We start from the raw sequence: 13,911 nt of genomic DNA on the forward strand, positions 1-13,911 counted from the left end.
CCTGAGTGACACAGATGGTAAGTGTCCAAGCTGAAGGTACATGCACCCCAGGCCCCGCCCACCCCCCCAGGTCAAGGGACCTGGAGGGAGCCTGTAGGGGGCCCAGACTCTCCCCTCACTGTCTGAACTCTTCTCAGGATGTGTGGGGCAGGGGTGGGGGATTGGGAGTAGGTCAGCTGGGACCTGACTGCAGCCCGTCTTCTGGGTGTGTCCCACAGGGCCAGGCCTGGACAGTTTCTGTCCAGGACAGGGCATGCATGGACTGGGCAGGAGGGAGGCTGCACAGTGTAATCCCAGTGGGATGTGGAAGGCCAGGCCTGGAAAGCAGAGTTCCCCCGCCGGGGCAGAGGGCATCAGCAGAGACCAGCACTGAGTCGGGAGCAGGGGTTATGGAGAGAGGCTCCGCAGCGTCCCTTGCTGGGTTCTGCTGGTGCCCAGGCCAGGCTGGGCTGATGGCTACACTGCCTCCGTCTTTCTGGCAGCCTGGAGCCATTACTGGCGGAGGGTTGACTCCCCTGGCGCCGTCCTGCTCTGTTCTTAGCCATGGGGGCCCAGAACCCTGGATGTCTCCCTCTGCTCTATGCCCCATTGATCCCGCTCCCGGGAGAGACCCTGGCTCCAGGGGCACGGAGGCAGCAGCAGGGGAGGGTGGCTGTTCCGCCCAGCCAGACGCTGTCTGCCTGTCAGTGCAGGGGCCGTCCTGGCCCATCCTCCTCTGAGACCCAACACCTTCAATTACAGGGGTAGGTCTTTTGTGTTCACCTCCTGGATTCTCTCCTTGAAGGTAATTATTAAGACACATCAAAGAAGGAACAGCCCCAGGGCTCAGGGGAGGGGGGAGAAGAGAGGATGTGGAGTAGACCAGGGGGGGCCGGTTGGGTGGGGTGGGGGGCTGGGCCACCAGGACAGGAGGCACTGCAAATAGGGGCTTCTCTGTGAGCTCAAGAGACCCCCCCACCCCGAAGAGAAGGGGGGCCCTGTCTGTGCTTTCCTCTGAGAGGTGTTGTGGGGTGGGAAGTGGGGAGCAGAGGAAGGAACCACTGAGGAGTAGGGCGCACAGGGATCCTCACTTCCCTGCTTGCTGTGTGACTTCTGGCAAGTTGCCTCCCTTCTCTGGGCTTCAGTTCCCTCCTCTGTAGATGGAGGTCAGTGATCCAATCAGCTTCTACTTCCCACAGTGGTTGAGGAGACGAGTCCTTGAAGCCACACAAATGGATGCTGAAGTGCAGAGGGGCCGTGAGTGCCGTGGTTAGGGCAGGGGCTCGAGGTCTGGGGTTTAGATCTCCACTGGGAATCTGGACAAATTCCTTAGCCTCCCAGAGTGTCAATCCCCTTGGCTGTGGAATGGGTGAATACTGGTCCGTTCCTCAGAGATGGGTGAGAGGGTCCACACATGGAGCCCATGTGGGAGGGGTCGCTGGGGCTCTATGACCCTGAACCTGAGTCGCATTCACGATCCTGGGCTCTGTGGACCCTCACTCCGTCCCCTGCGTCAGTAGGGCCCTGCCTGTCTCTGCTTTGGGTTCCCAGACAATGTGGTCTCCGTTCTGGGGAGGCCTAGGGGTGGGAAGATGTGCAGCTGGTGTCTGGAGTTTGGGCTATATTTTCCCACAGAAGCACTAACAGTAGTGGTAGCAGCCATTAGGAATTCTGGATCGACTCACTCCCGTCTATACAAGACAATTTATGGCTGTATATAACAATTATGTTTTTAGTTCCCCAAAACTTTAGGAAACACAGCATTCCTAAATTAGTGGAGAAGAAATGATTATCCGTCATGCATCCCCCTGAGCACCAGGCCCGGGCTAATTTCTTTGCATGCATTACTTCACTTTCTGTGGTGATCCAATGAGACTGGCGGTGTTAGTCTTAATTAATTTTATTGCCTTTTTTTTCTTGTGTGTGTTTATTTTATTTTTCAATTTTTATTTGGGGATCACTGCAGAGCTGAATGAAGTTATAAGAAATAATACAGAGGTCTTTCTCTGTTCCTCCCCATTGGGAAGGACTATCAGCTCTGGAAACGATGTGAAAAACAACAAAAGGGGCACGCTGAAGAGAGGACAGAGGAAGGTCAGTGGTCCAGGGCCCAGAACTGGAGGGACAGTGTGGTGCTGGTGAGTCTCAGGCCTCCTGCCCATTGAATGAGAAGACCCAGAACCAGATTCTCTATTATCCCCAACCTCGAAATGGAAGGCAGCCCTGTCTCCCCTGGGTCTAACAGGACCCCCATCTGTACCACCAAGTGACATGGGCAAAGGGGGAATCCTACCAGCAACACCCAGCTCAGGAAGTGTTTGTATTCTTGTGGGGGAGTTTATTAACATTTAATTTTAGCATTTTCATTAAAAAAGAAAAAAGAATACAGGCAGATCCCTTGCACCCTCCTCCAGATCCACCCCCCCACATGGTATTATTTTATAAAACTGTAGGACAAGATCACAACCAGGGTTGGGCATTGATACAAGCCAATCATGTGACTCAGATTCAAATTTACTTGTACTCATCGGCTGTACAGAAGAGCTACCAACGTGGGGGCAAAAAGGAGGAGAAAATCATACAGATGTGTTTCATGGAGGACCTCATTTCACCCTTCCCTCCCCTTTGAAGTCCTGTCTTGGCTTGTGTGTCGTCTTCTTCCTAAAGCAGTTGTGCTGGATTTGTCTGTGGGTCTGTCCCTTCCTCACTCTGGGTGGGAGAGGTTGCCTGTTAATTCATGGTGGGCCCTGGAATAGAGGCTTAAACCAGTCTGTGCAATGGAGTTCTGTAGCTTGTAGTTGGAGGGCATAAGACCCAATGGAGCCAATGAGACACAATAGGGCTTTTATTGGGGTGTCTGAGAAAGAGACTCTTGCTCTTTGTCACTGAATTTGACCTTGGAAGTTCAGAGTTGGTAGCTCTTGCCGCCATTTTAGGTGTAGTCTGAGAATGAAGACAATGTGTGAAGGAGAGGCAGGGAGGAGGCATGTTTTGGTGATGTTGCTGGAGGCCCTTTTGAGCTGTTTCTGAAACCAGCCCCAGCCCTGGAAGTTTCCATGACGTGAATCAATGAGTCTTCTTTGCTCAAGCCAGTTTGGGTTGAGTTTTCTAAGATGTGTTGCAGAGAAGATGCCTCACTGGTTCCCAGACCCCTACAAAGGAGGTCATGGGGAAAGGTGGATTAGTGGACGGACGCAGGGGCCCCCTCAGACCCCAACCGAAGCAGAAGAGCTGGAGTTCTAGGGCCCGGGGTCTTCCTGTCTCTGTCTAGGCCTCTGACTGGAGATAAAGGATGACTTGTCTCTAGTTTCCTCTGCCCGTCTTCCTCCTCTTCACTCTGGGTCACGGGGTCCTCTGCTCACTTCCAACCCACCACGGTCGTGCCAACATGGTGGCCTCTAGGCCCGAGCTACGTGCTCTTCCAGCTGGCTCCCACAGCTTATAGACTGTCCCTCCATTCCAAGCAGATTCCAGGAAGAGAAAACCTGAGAATACATCTCGTGGGGACCAGGGGTCCACCTCAATACTGTTAATAGACTGCGGATTGGTGACGGAGGTAGGTGGAGGGGGTGGGGGGAGTAACTTACCAGGAGGTGAGCTGAGCAAAGTGGGATGGACTGGAGAAAATAGCCTACATTTTTTAAAAAGGCGGGAGTTAGAGTCCTTATTTCTCCAATAAGGAAACTGAAGCTCTAAGAGGTACAGTGAGTTGTTTAAGATCACGCAGCTAGCACCATGATTTCTCCCATGGGTTCAGCTGGATTCCAGACTCCAACCCTGGATCCCTCTTGTTTTCCTGTCTCTTGCTTCTCTCAGCTCCTCTGACCTGCCACTTCCTGCCGGGCCAAGTGGGGCAGGCAACGGGAAGAGAATGACCGCAAGCTTGGAGACTTATCTTCGCCCCACAGTACCCAGGGTGCTTGCAGATTCCCACAGTTCCTGCACTTGAAGCTGGGGCTCCCCCAGCCTTCCTTCCAGAGCTGGCCCCGGGAAAGTTGATGCACTTGGATCTCCTGCTCAGTTATTTACGCCAGCAAGAGTTTCATTAAAATTTTCTGATGGTCATTGTGTTTTACCCAAACAGCTCAGTGATGGCCTTGCATGTTTGCCCCAGTCCAGGGCCCGCTGCGGAGATCTTTGTCTGAAGGCCCCCGACCTCCACAAACCAGTTTGGATCATGCTGAAGCCTGTGATGGACACAAAGTCTGGAGCCAAGCGGCCTCCTACAGACCTGGTACGGTGATGGGTGGTCACACAGGCCTCTCGGGAGTGGGGCTGGCCTTTCACACACTCTATGCAGTCATGACCTCCGGTGCCAGAGATGATGTCTGACATTCACTGGCTGGATAAACGGGGTCATTCCAGGTGAACAGCAGGCAGGAAGGGATCAGGAAGTGGACAGCTGTGTGGGGCGGTGCCTGGAGGTTACTGAAAAGCACATCCCCACTGACAGGACAGTGGGAGGGTGGGGATGGGTGTGGGTCCCCTTCAGAGGTCCCTAAGATTAGGTAGGTGGCCTTGGGGTGGTGACTTAACCTCTCAGATCCTGAGCTTCCCGCCTGGAGGGCAGAGCTGGCGAGGCCCCCCTCGAAGGGGCTGCCGGAGTCCCAGGGGAGGGGAAGCTCTCCGCTGAGCCGGCTCACAGGAGATGCTCGGGAAGAAGTGGTTGGACCTTGAGCTGGGGGCACAGATGATGTGCTGAGCTGGGGTGGGGGGTGATGTGGGGCCCAGCTTCCGGCCCTCACAGTCCCATAGTTCACTGTCTGAGGGGGCTCTGGGCACCACGGAGCTGCAGGAGGGTGGGTCCTCATGGGGGTGCCCCGGCGTGGAGCAGCAGCATCTGGACGAGGGTCTCCCCCCAGGCTGGGAGGAAGGCCCAGCCCCAGGGGATCGGGAACTAGACTTGGCATTTAGAGAGACGGGGCTGGTGACAGCGGGCCAGAAGGGTCGTCCAGGCCTCCCATCAGCAAGACAGGTGACGCAGGGGTGTCCCACCGTCAGAGTTGGGAATGGGGAGATCCTGACTCGGGGCAAGGAGGGGCACCCATGAGATCTGAGAAAAGGTGCAGCACCCAAGCTCACACCTCCGCCTGGGCAGGGGTATCAGGGCATCGGACACCACAGTGTGCCTCCGTTCCCCCTCTGCATCCACGGTGGCAGGGCCTGCGGACGGAAGAGCTGAGAGATACTGGAGCAGAATGGGGGCGTCCAGTGTAATGCAGACTTGGGGAGCCCTCTCCGGGAGAGCTGCTTAGACTTGTCTATCTCAAGAATCCCAAAGGGAAGGAGAAAGTCCTGGAGGGACCGGGGAGGAAACACGTCTAATCCTGGAGGATATCTTGATGGGGTAGAAGGAGCAGCTGGACTCAGAATGGGGATATCTGGCTTCTGACCCACCTCAGCCTCCAGACCACTGTGTGACCCGGGTAAGTCCCTCAGCCTCTCTGGGCTTAGTCTGCACATCTGCAGAGCAAGGTCGTTTATAAGACGGCTCCCACATTAAGCCTTGACTTTCGGGGTTCTGTATGGTTGCCCTGTCTGTCCCCAGCTTTAAATCTGGCTGGTGCCTTCCCACTCAAACCTGCCTCAGCCAGAGGAAGGCAAGTCAGCCTCGGCAGCCACCGTGCCACTGTGCTGACACAGCAGCCCTCCCGGTCACCGTGTGAGGCCAGGCTGGGTGGGGACAGCGCTGCTCGGTTCATTAGAGTCTGGGGATCCTGCGCCTTTGCCCTTGGAGATGCCATTATGGGGTGGTTTCTGCAGCTTCCTCTCTGTGGGAGGAAGGAGAACGGAGAGTCAGGACAGTGGGAGATGAGTCTGACTCACACTCGGGGTGGCGGGGCGGGGGTGGGGGGGAAGCTGAGGCGGCCATGTTTTGTGCTGATCTCAGCTTGGAGACTGAGGTGCTGGCAGGGAGGCAGCCATTAGGCTCTTTCATTTCCTGTGACGGGAACCTCAGGGCCACCTTGGAAGGGACTGGTTGGTTTTATGTCACTGAAAAGCTCAGGGATGGGTGGAGGGGCCTCTAGTGAGACCTTGCAGGGGCTCAGATGATGTTACCAGAACATTCTGTGTACTTTTGTAGCATCTCTCCCCAGTGCTGGGCTGCGCTGAGCTGCCCTTTTTGGGGCCCAGATGGTTTTCCATTCAGACTGGAGTCCAGTAGTGAAGAGACAGCTTCCCCAACACCTGATCCAAAGTCCTGAGATGACTCCCATTGGCTCCAGGGGCCACACCCCGTTCCCTGGAAGGTCAAGGGGGTGATTGGCTTCATCCAGTGGGGGGCAAGTTGGACCCAGCCTGGTCCCAGGATGGGCTGAAAGTAGGGGAGGGGGGAATTGTGGGCACAGCTTTCTTGGTAAAAGGTACCAAGGTATTGGTTGGTATTGCTCACAGCTATCCTCTACTGGGCTTAGGGCAGAGGACAAGAAAAGCAAATGCATGAAAAAAATTCAGGAGGACCAGGGGAGAAAACCTAATATCCACAGCGCAGGGCTGGTCTCGTTTCATCTTCCCCATCATCTGATGAAAATATAGCTGCTATGGACCTGGATCTAGAATCCTACATTTTAGTGTTGCAGGGATCTTCGAAAAGTACCTGGTCGGATGCTGTCATGCTCATAGATAAGGCTACAGAGACCCAGAGAGGTTAAGGGACTGTCTCGAGATCACACAGCTCATTAGTAGAAGACCTAGGTCTTCCCAGAGGGAGCTTGTCCAGTGTCTGCCTGTCTGCTCAGAGCCCTGCTGCGTTAAGGAGAACTGTCTGCAAGGCAAGCCTGGCTGTCGCTCAAACCTGGCCTGCGTGGGCCAGAGCCCCCTGTCCTGAGTGAGAGGAGGGGTCCCTCATTACCTCCCTGGCCCTTCCATCCTTCCTCATGAGTGGACAGATGATGTCTCAGCAGACATATCCAGCTGGGCCCTGCTGGAGACTTCTCCCAGGGGATCCTGGGGTTCCTCACACTCCCGACTGATAGCTAACACCCTACCTCATCACCTGAGCCTGCCTCGCTTCTGGTCTGAAAGTAACAAGGGTAACTCCAAGAGTATGAGAGATGATGAGGCCACTTGTGGTCGTCCAGCCCAAACCCCACATGTTACAGGGGAGGACACAGAGGCCCAGGAGAGGAGGAGAATTCCAAGGGAACACTCTCCCACCACACCCTTGGCCTCTCTGCCTGCACCATGAGCCGTGGTCCTCTTGGTCCTGGGTGGGGCCATTGACCATCCTGAAGTCAACACTTACACACTGACGACCCCTCCCCCCTGAACAGTGTCGCCCTTCACCACGAAGGGCACCCAACCACTATCCTACTGAAACACAAGACAGTGGAGAGTCAGACAGCAGTGTGATGCAGGGGGTGGAGGTGTGGTTGTCCAAGGTCATCTGTTGCCCGGTCAGAGATAGGACCAGGCCCCGCCTCCCCGCTTCCCAGGACAGAACCTGCAGCGTTTGTGGCATGTTCTCGTCCCTTGTTCCTGGGAGGCTGGCATTCTGGGAGTGCCACCCTCATTACTGATGGCGGATGGGGGCTCAGAGAGGCTCGGCCCCTGCACCCCTTGCAACTGGCCAGTGGCGAAGAGGGAGGGGACCTGGTTTTCTGGAGGTCGGCCTGCTGCCTTGTCCCCCCACACTGCCGCTTGCACAGAGAGGATGGCATTCCGCAGAGTAAGGGGAGCCTGGCCAACAGGTGTAAGCAAGCCCAGTTTGCTTCCTAATGAGTCAGGGGACCGGTGAAGGTTCCTGGCGACCGGCATCCTCCTCTGTTCCCCCTGAGTGTCTTCACTGTGTGCAATTGCCCCTGATGTCCCAGCATAGTCACCCCAGCTGGGCTGCGGGGCTGGGTGGTGCGGGGTCCATGGTGAACCCCGCTGATGCCCTGTCTCAGGGCCCCGAGCTGTGTTGCAGGACTGACTGTTGGGGGTGAGCATAAAGCTTTTAAGCTGAGAAATTGTTGCCCGCAAACAAACGGGGGTGGTGTCAGTGAGGAAGAAGAGCAGGGTGACCGTCAGTGGGCATCCCGCTGTCTCTGGCTGGACACCGAAAACTTCATTTTCCTGTCTGTCCCCTCCTTGCACCCACAGGGCTCAGATGCTGTGGTTGGGCCGGGAGAGGACCAGCCTTCCCAGGGTCCCCATGTGAGTGGTTTGTGGGGCCGGCCAGAGCCCCGATTCCCTACCCCAGGGTACCCCACAGCTCCCCAGCTCTGTGCTGCTGTCCCCCATTCGCCTTCTCTCTCTTTGCCCCTGTCCAGTTCTCCTCCTTTCTAGCCCCTGGACCAGCCGGGCGGGCATGTTCCCGCAGCCCAGAGAGGAGCAGCTCACTGTGTTCAGTCCCGACACACTTTCAGGCTGAAACACCTGCGCTGAGTCAGCTACCGGAAATCCAAACCCCGCCCCCCCCCACTGCCATATGATACTCCCTCTCTTGAGTCCTATTAGTGGGATGTTCCCCAGGGTCACCTTAGTGGATAACGTTGGAGCAGTGTCTGTCAACATTCAAAATGCACATACCCTTTGTCCAAGCAAGTTCACTTCTGGGAGTCGGTCATTCTGAAATACTTGAGTGTACAAACTATGTAAGGATCTTCACGACGATGTTATAGGATCTTCACTATGTTATTTGTAATAACAGATTGGAGAAATCCAACCGTCCATCAGGAAGAGGTGGATTACCTAAGCTACTGCACATCCATAAAACTGAGCATGAAACAGCCATTGAAACAATTGATTTTGGCCTCCATGCTCTGACTTTGGAGAATGTCTATGGTATGTTTTTGGATAAAGAAAGTAGGTTGCTGAAAAATAGGAACGCCATGCTAATGATTTTAATAATCTTGGTTTGTACAGAGATAACTATCTGAGGGAGGTACGCCATACATACATGTCTGAGGAGATCCTCAGAGAGTCCCTCATGTGCTGAGATTGTCGGAGCCCCTGGGCGCTCCATCCCCGCCCACTGCCTTGTGTGTCCGAGGTTCCATCACTGTCGCCGGCATCATCTGCATTCCCACCTCCTCTGGGTCACTCCTGTTGGTCTGCAAACACAGCAGGACTCTGTAATCCCCCCAAATCAGAACAAGCCAACCTGACACCTCTCTGCTCCCCTTGCTTCCCAGCCCAGCAGAGCAAGAACCACCAAGTCCCCTCCTTCCCTTTACTCTTTACTCCTCTTGAACTGGATTTCAGTCCCTCGCTCTCCACTGCACCTGCTCTTGTCAAGGTCACCAGTCACCGATATATTGATAAACCCAATAGTCAACTTGCTGTGACACTTGGCCTAACGGTATACAGCACAGCAGCTCACTCCCCCCAGAAACCCTCCCTTCTCTCTGCTTGGGGATCCTGTCTTTCCCTGGTTCTCCCCCTGCTTCCCTGGCTCTTTGTCTGTCTCCTTGGCTGGTTCTTTTCTGGTTCCTCAACCCATAAACTTTGTACTGTCCCTGGGCTCTGCCCTTGATTCTCTCCTTCTTGCTCTCCCTCAGCCCCTCAGGGACCTCACCAGACTTATGTGTGGCCCTTCTATGCCATTCATCGGCTGATGGTCCCAAATGTACATCTCAGCCTGGACATCTCTCTGAGCTTCAGACTCATGCATCCAACCACCTGTTCCTCTCTCCCCCTGCCCTTTCTTTCTACAAAGTCACATATTACCTCTGTAATTTACACGTATGTGCAAACCAGCCTTAACAAGCAGAGACTATTTACAATAGAAAGCAATTCCGCATGTTATAGAATGATTTGCCCAAAACCTTTCTTGAAATGCTGCACTCTCCAGGGGCCTACAGACAATGATTTTTATTTATAAACACATTACTTCCATGCTCCAATGCGACCCTTAAAAACAAGTTCAATTTCTGTCTCACATTCTGTTCAACTCCACCAGTATCGTCCCAAGTTCTCCCAAAGAGCTGGACACCGTGCTTGGTTGGGGACCAAAACGGAGTCAGATCCATGTGGCAAGGAAAAGGCACTGCTGACTCGAAGAGGAGGCTTTTAGAATGTGGCCTGGGAAAGGGTTAGTCAGTCAGTTAAGCGTCTGCCCTCAGGTCATGGTCTCAGGGTCTTGGGATCGAGCCCATCATCTGACTCCCTGCCCCGGGGGGAGCCTACTTTTCCCTCTCCCCCCTCCCTCCATCATGCGTGCTTACGCTCTCTCACTCTCAAATAAATAAATAAATAAATAAATAAAAGCTTAACAAACAAACAAACTTCACTTGGGGATCCGATGTCACTGGAAGATTAACCAGATCCTAAGTGTCAAAAGCACTTTGAGGTGGTGGCCCAGAATGATGCAGTGGCCCTTTAGGACTTGGTCCTTGCTCACACTAGCTGGGCTTCTCTGAGCCCTCCTCCCACTTTTCACTTTCGTGACTCTGCTTTAGCCCCAGCCATCTCCCATACCCCCCATTCTCCCTTTGACACATTCTGTCACTGCTGCACAGATCTGAGGGGCGCTCAGCTTTCCCCACCAGCAGCAGTCACCGAGTAAATTCTGGGTTCTCTGATGTAATGAGTATCCAGTTTAGTTTCTCTCCGACATTGCTCAGGTTGGCGAGGCGGCCAGAAGGGACATGGCTACAGATAGAAAGGTGGCTGAGGGCCGGGAGAGGGGACAGCTGCTCTGCCCCCTTCACCATCACTTGGCATTTTCCACAAAAGTGGAGCTTCTTGAAAAACACTGGATAACACCTTGACACGATGATCTGTGAAGCAACTTGAAAAAGGCGTTAATGAAAACAATTCCCAGGTACACCCAGAGGAGGCCAGTAAGGAGCAAGCAATGTCTTTCTGGAGCTTTCGTGACACACACCCTGCCTTTAGTCCACCCTCAAGTTGTCCTCCTTATCGTAGAACCTGCTTACATCTCCACTGTTTGGAGGTTGTGAATCCCTAGGGCAGTTTTGCAATGATACCTTTCTTTTCCTTTCTTTATTTTCCTGCAGGAGAGCAGGCTTGGGCTCCTGTGGTGGTGAGGCCATCAAGAATGGTCTGCCTTGGAGGAGGGGACTGCATGTACAAAGGCCCTGTGGTGGGATGAGCACGACATCATTAGGAAACATTGAATGATAACATCACTCAAATCACACACATCCCACCAGTGAGGCCAGAGCCCAGTGGAAAGAAAGAGAGAGAGAGAGAGAGAGAGAGAGAGATCATACTGTGAGTTGACTAAGACAGATGGACCCTGTAGGGCTTTAGAAACCAAAGAGACATATTTCGACTCAGGGGGATACATGGTGGAATATCCTTGACTGGAAGGAAGCCATGAGCATAACCCTCTTCCCAACATCACAATGGCTGATGGATGGGGAATGCATTGCAGCGGGTGGGGGAGAGTGGGGAGGAGAGGTTGGGCAGAGAGAATGCAGGAACACCAGTCATGACACAAGCATGCAGACAGGAGGTGCTGGAGCTGGGGCAAGCGGGCAGCTTAGCCAGATAATTAGGACAGAAGGTCATTGGGGCTTGAAAGAGGGGCGGGGTGTTGGAGGTGACGTGGAGGGAGGTATCACGGTGGCTCCTTAGGTTTCTTACTCCAGACACTGGATGAGTGAAGGGAGGTGATGACAACAGAGCTCCAGCTGTGGAGGGAAGGCTGGGAGCCCAAACTTTGAGAAATTACATTTGAAATGCTTTTGAGATGTGCAATTGTGTGTGATGGGGAAAACCATCCATTTACCATCTCTGTAGTTTTGTCTTTTCCAGAATGACATATCAATGGAGTTGGAGTACGAGCCTTTTCAAACTTCTTTCATTTAGCAATACATATTTAAAATCCACTCATATTTTTTTGTGGCTTGATGGCCCATGTATTTTTAATCACTGCATAATATCTCATTATCTGGATATATCCCAGTCTGTTTCTCCGCTCGTCTATTGAAGGACATGTTGGTTGCTTAAGTTTGGGGCAATTGTGAATACAGTTGCTATAAATATTTGTATGAATTTGTGTGTGTGTGTGTGTGTGTGTGGTTATAGTAGTAAATCGCTAGGAGTGTGCCTATTGGATCAGACAGTAAGACTATGTTTAGCTTTGTGAAAAACTGCCAAGCTGTCTTCTAAAGAAACGGTACCATTTTGCATTCCCACCAGCAATGAGAGAGGGTTCCCGTTACTCTGTATCTTTGCCAGCAACTGGCATTATTAATTTTTTAAAAAGTTTAACTTTTCCAATAGGTATGTAGTATTATCTCCTTGTTGTTTTAATTTGTAATTCCCCAATGACAAATGATGTTGAGCATCTTTTCATATGCCCGCTGGACATCTGTATGTCTTCTTTGGTGGTGTATCTCTTCAGATCTTTCACTCATTTTTTTTTTTTTTAAACGGGGCTGATTGTTTTTTTATTGTTGAGGTTTAAGAGCTCCTTGTATATTTTGGATACAAATCCTTTACCAGCTATGGGTTTTGCAAATATTTTCTTCCAATGTCTGCCTTATATTTTCATTTTTTAAAAAACAGTGTCTTCCTCACAGCAAAATTTTTCAGTTTTAGTACACTTTAACTAGTCAGTTGTTTTCCCTGTAAGGCGCTTTTGGAGTTGTATTTATAAACTTGCAGCCAAACGCAAGGTTACCTAGCTTTTCTCCTGTGTTTTCGTCTAGAAATTTTCTAGTTTTGCATTTTACAGGTAGGTTTGAGTCAATTTTGTGAAGGATATAAAGTCTGTGCCTGTTTTATTTATTTATTTATTTATTTGTGCGTATGGATGTCTAATTGTTCCAACACCATTTGTTGAAAAGACTATCCTTTATCCATTGGTTTCTTTTGCTCTGTTCTAAACATCAACTATATTTATGTGGGTCTATTTCTGGGCTCTCTGTTCTATTCCACTGATCTGTGTGTCTAACTTTCACTGTCTTAGTTACTGTAACTTTATTGTTAGTCCTGAAATCCGATAGCACAAGTCTTCTAAATTTGTTCTTTGTGACAATTAAGTACTGTGACAATTCTTTATTATAAAGGTGAACCCTGATCCTCACCACAGGCTTATCGGTAGGATTTCTGGTAGCACACACAGGTACCAGGACCCTCAAACTTTTTGGATTCACAGCACTGCGAAACAGCTACCAGCAGGGTCTGGTTGTACTGAACGCGGAGGTCTTTGATCTCCTTCTCCGCAGCCTCATCCGTGTATTTCTGAAAGTAGCCACCAGGGCTTTGGAGATGGAGTGGCCAATTGTGATTGTGTAAATCTGAGTCACGTGACCACCACCCTTCCCTTGGACTTGGATGTCCACAGCAAATCGCTCCTTGCCCAGACACAAAGCAGGTTCCAGGAGCTGGTACTGCAGCCTGCCTGGCATGATCATCTCCAGGGGTTGCCCATTCATCTTGATGAGGCCACTGCTCTGTTTGCAGTGCGCCACGGCTGTGATCGTCTTCTTGGAGGACCTGCACGGACTGTTGCACCGCATGGCTGCGAAGTAGATCAGAGCTTCTCATGGGGCTAAGCCACAGCCAGGAAAAGCTGCTCTTCTTTTTCACTATTTTATTGACTGTTCTAGGTTCTTTGCCCTTCCATGTGAATTTCAGAATCAGTTTGCCATATCTGTGGACTACCTCAGTGGGCTTTTCATTGGTATTGCACTGAGTCTGTATATCAGGTCAGGAAAAGTCGACATCTTAGCAGTATCCGGTCTTTTAATCCATGAATGTGGACTAGCTACTTCACTTTGGTTTAAAAGATTTTTTTCATGTTTTACACTTTTCTGTACACAGATCATGTACATATTTTGTTAGATTTATACCTAAAGTACTTCATTTTTTTGGGGTGCTGTTTATAGTTTTCTTTTTCTTCTTCTTCAAATTCTGATTATTCCTTGATGGTATATGGGAAAGCAATAAACTTTTGTATATTGATCTTGTATCCTGTGGTCCTGCTATATTAATTAGTTCTGATAGGGTTTTGCAGAAATTTGGGGGGGG

The 13,911-nt window shown here is 51.6% G+C and overlaps 1 pseudogene; it reads right to left on the reverse strand.

The window, feature by feature from the left end:
* Positions 1–12,972: 12,972 nt before the first annotated feature.
* LOC122899092 lies at positions 12,973–13,400 on the reverse strand (annotated as a pseudogene).
* Positions 13,401–13,911: the final 511 nt, after the last annotated feature.

This window comes from Neovison vison, chromosome 2 (assembly GCF_020171115.1).
Source record: "Neovison vison isolate M4711 chromosome 2, ASM_NN_V1, whole genome shotgun sequence".
NCBI classification, from domain to species: domain Eukaryota; kingdom Metazoa; phylum Chordata; class Mammalia; order Carnivora; family Mustelidae; genus Neogale; species Neogale vison.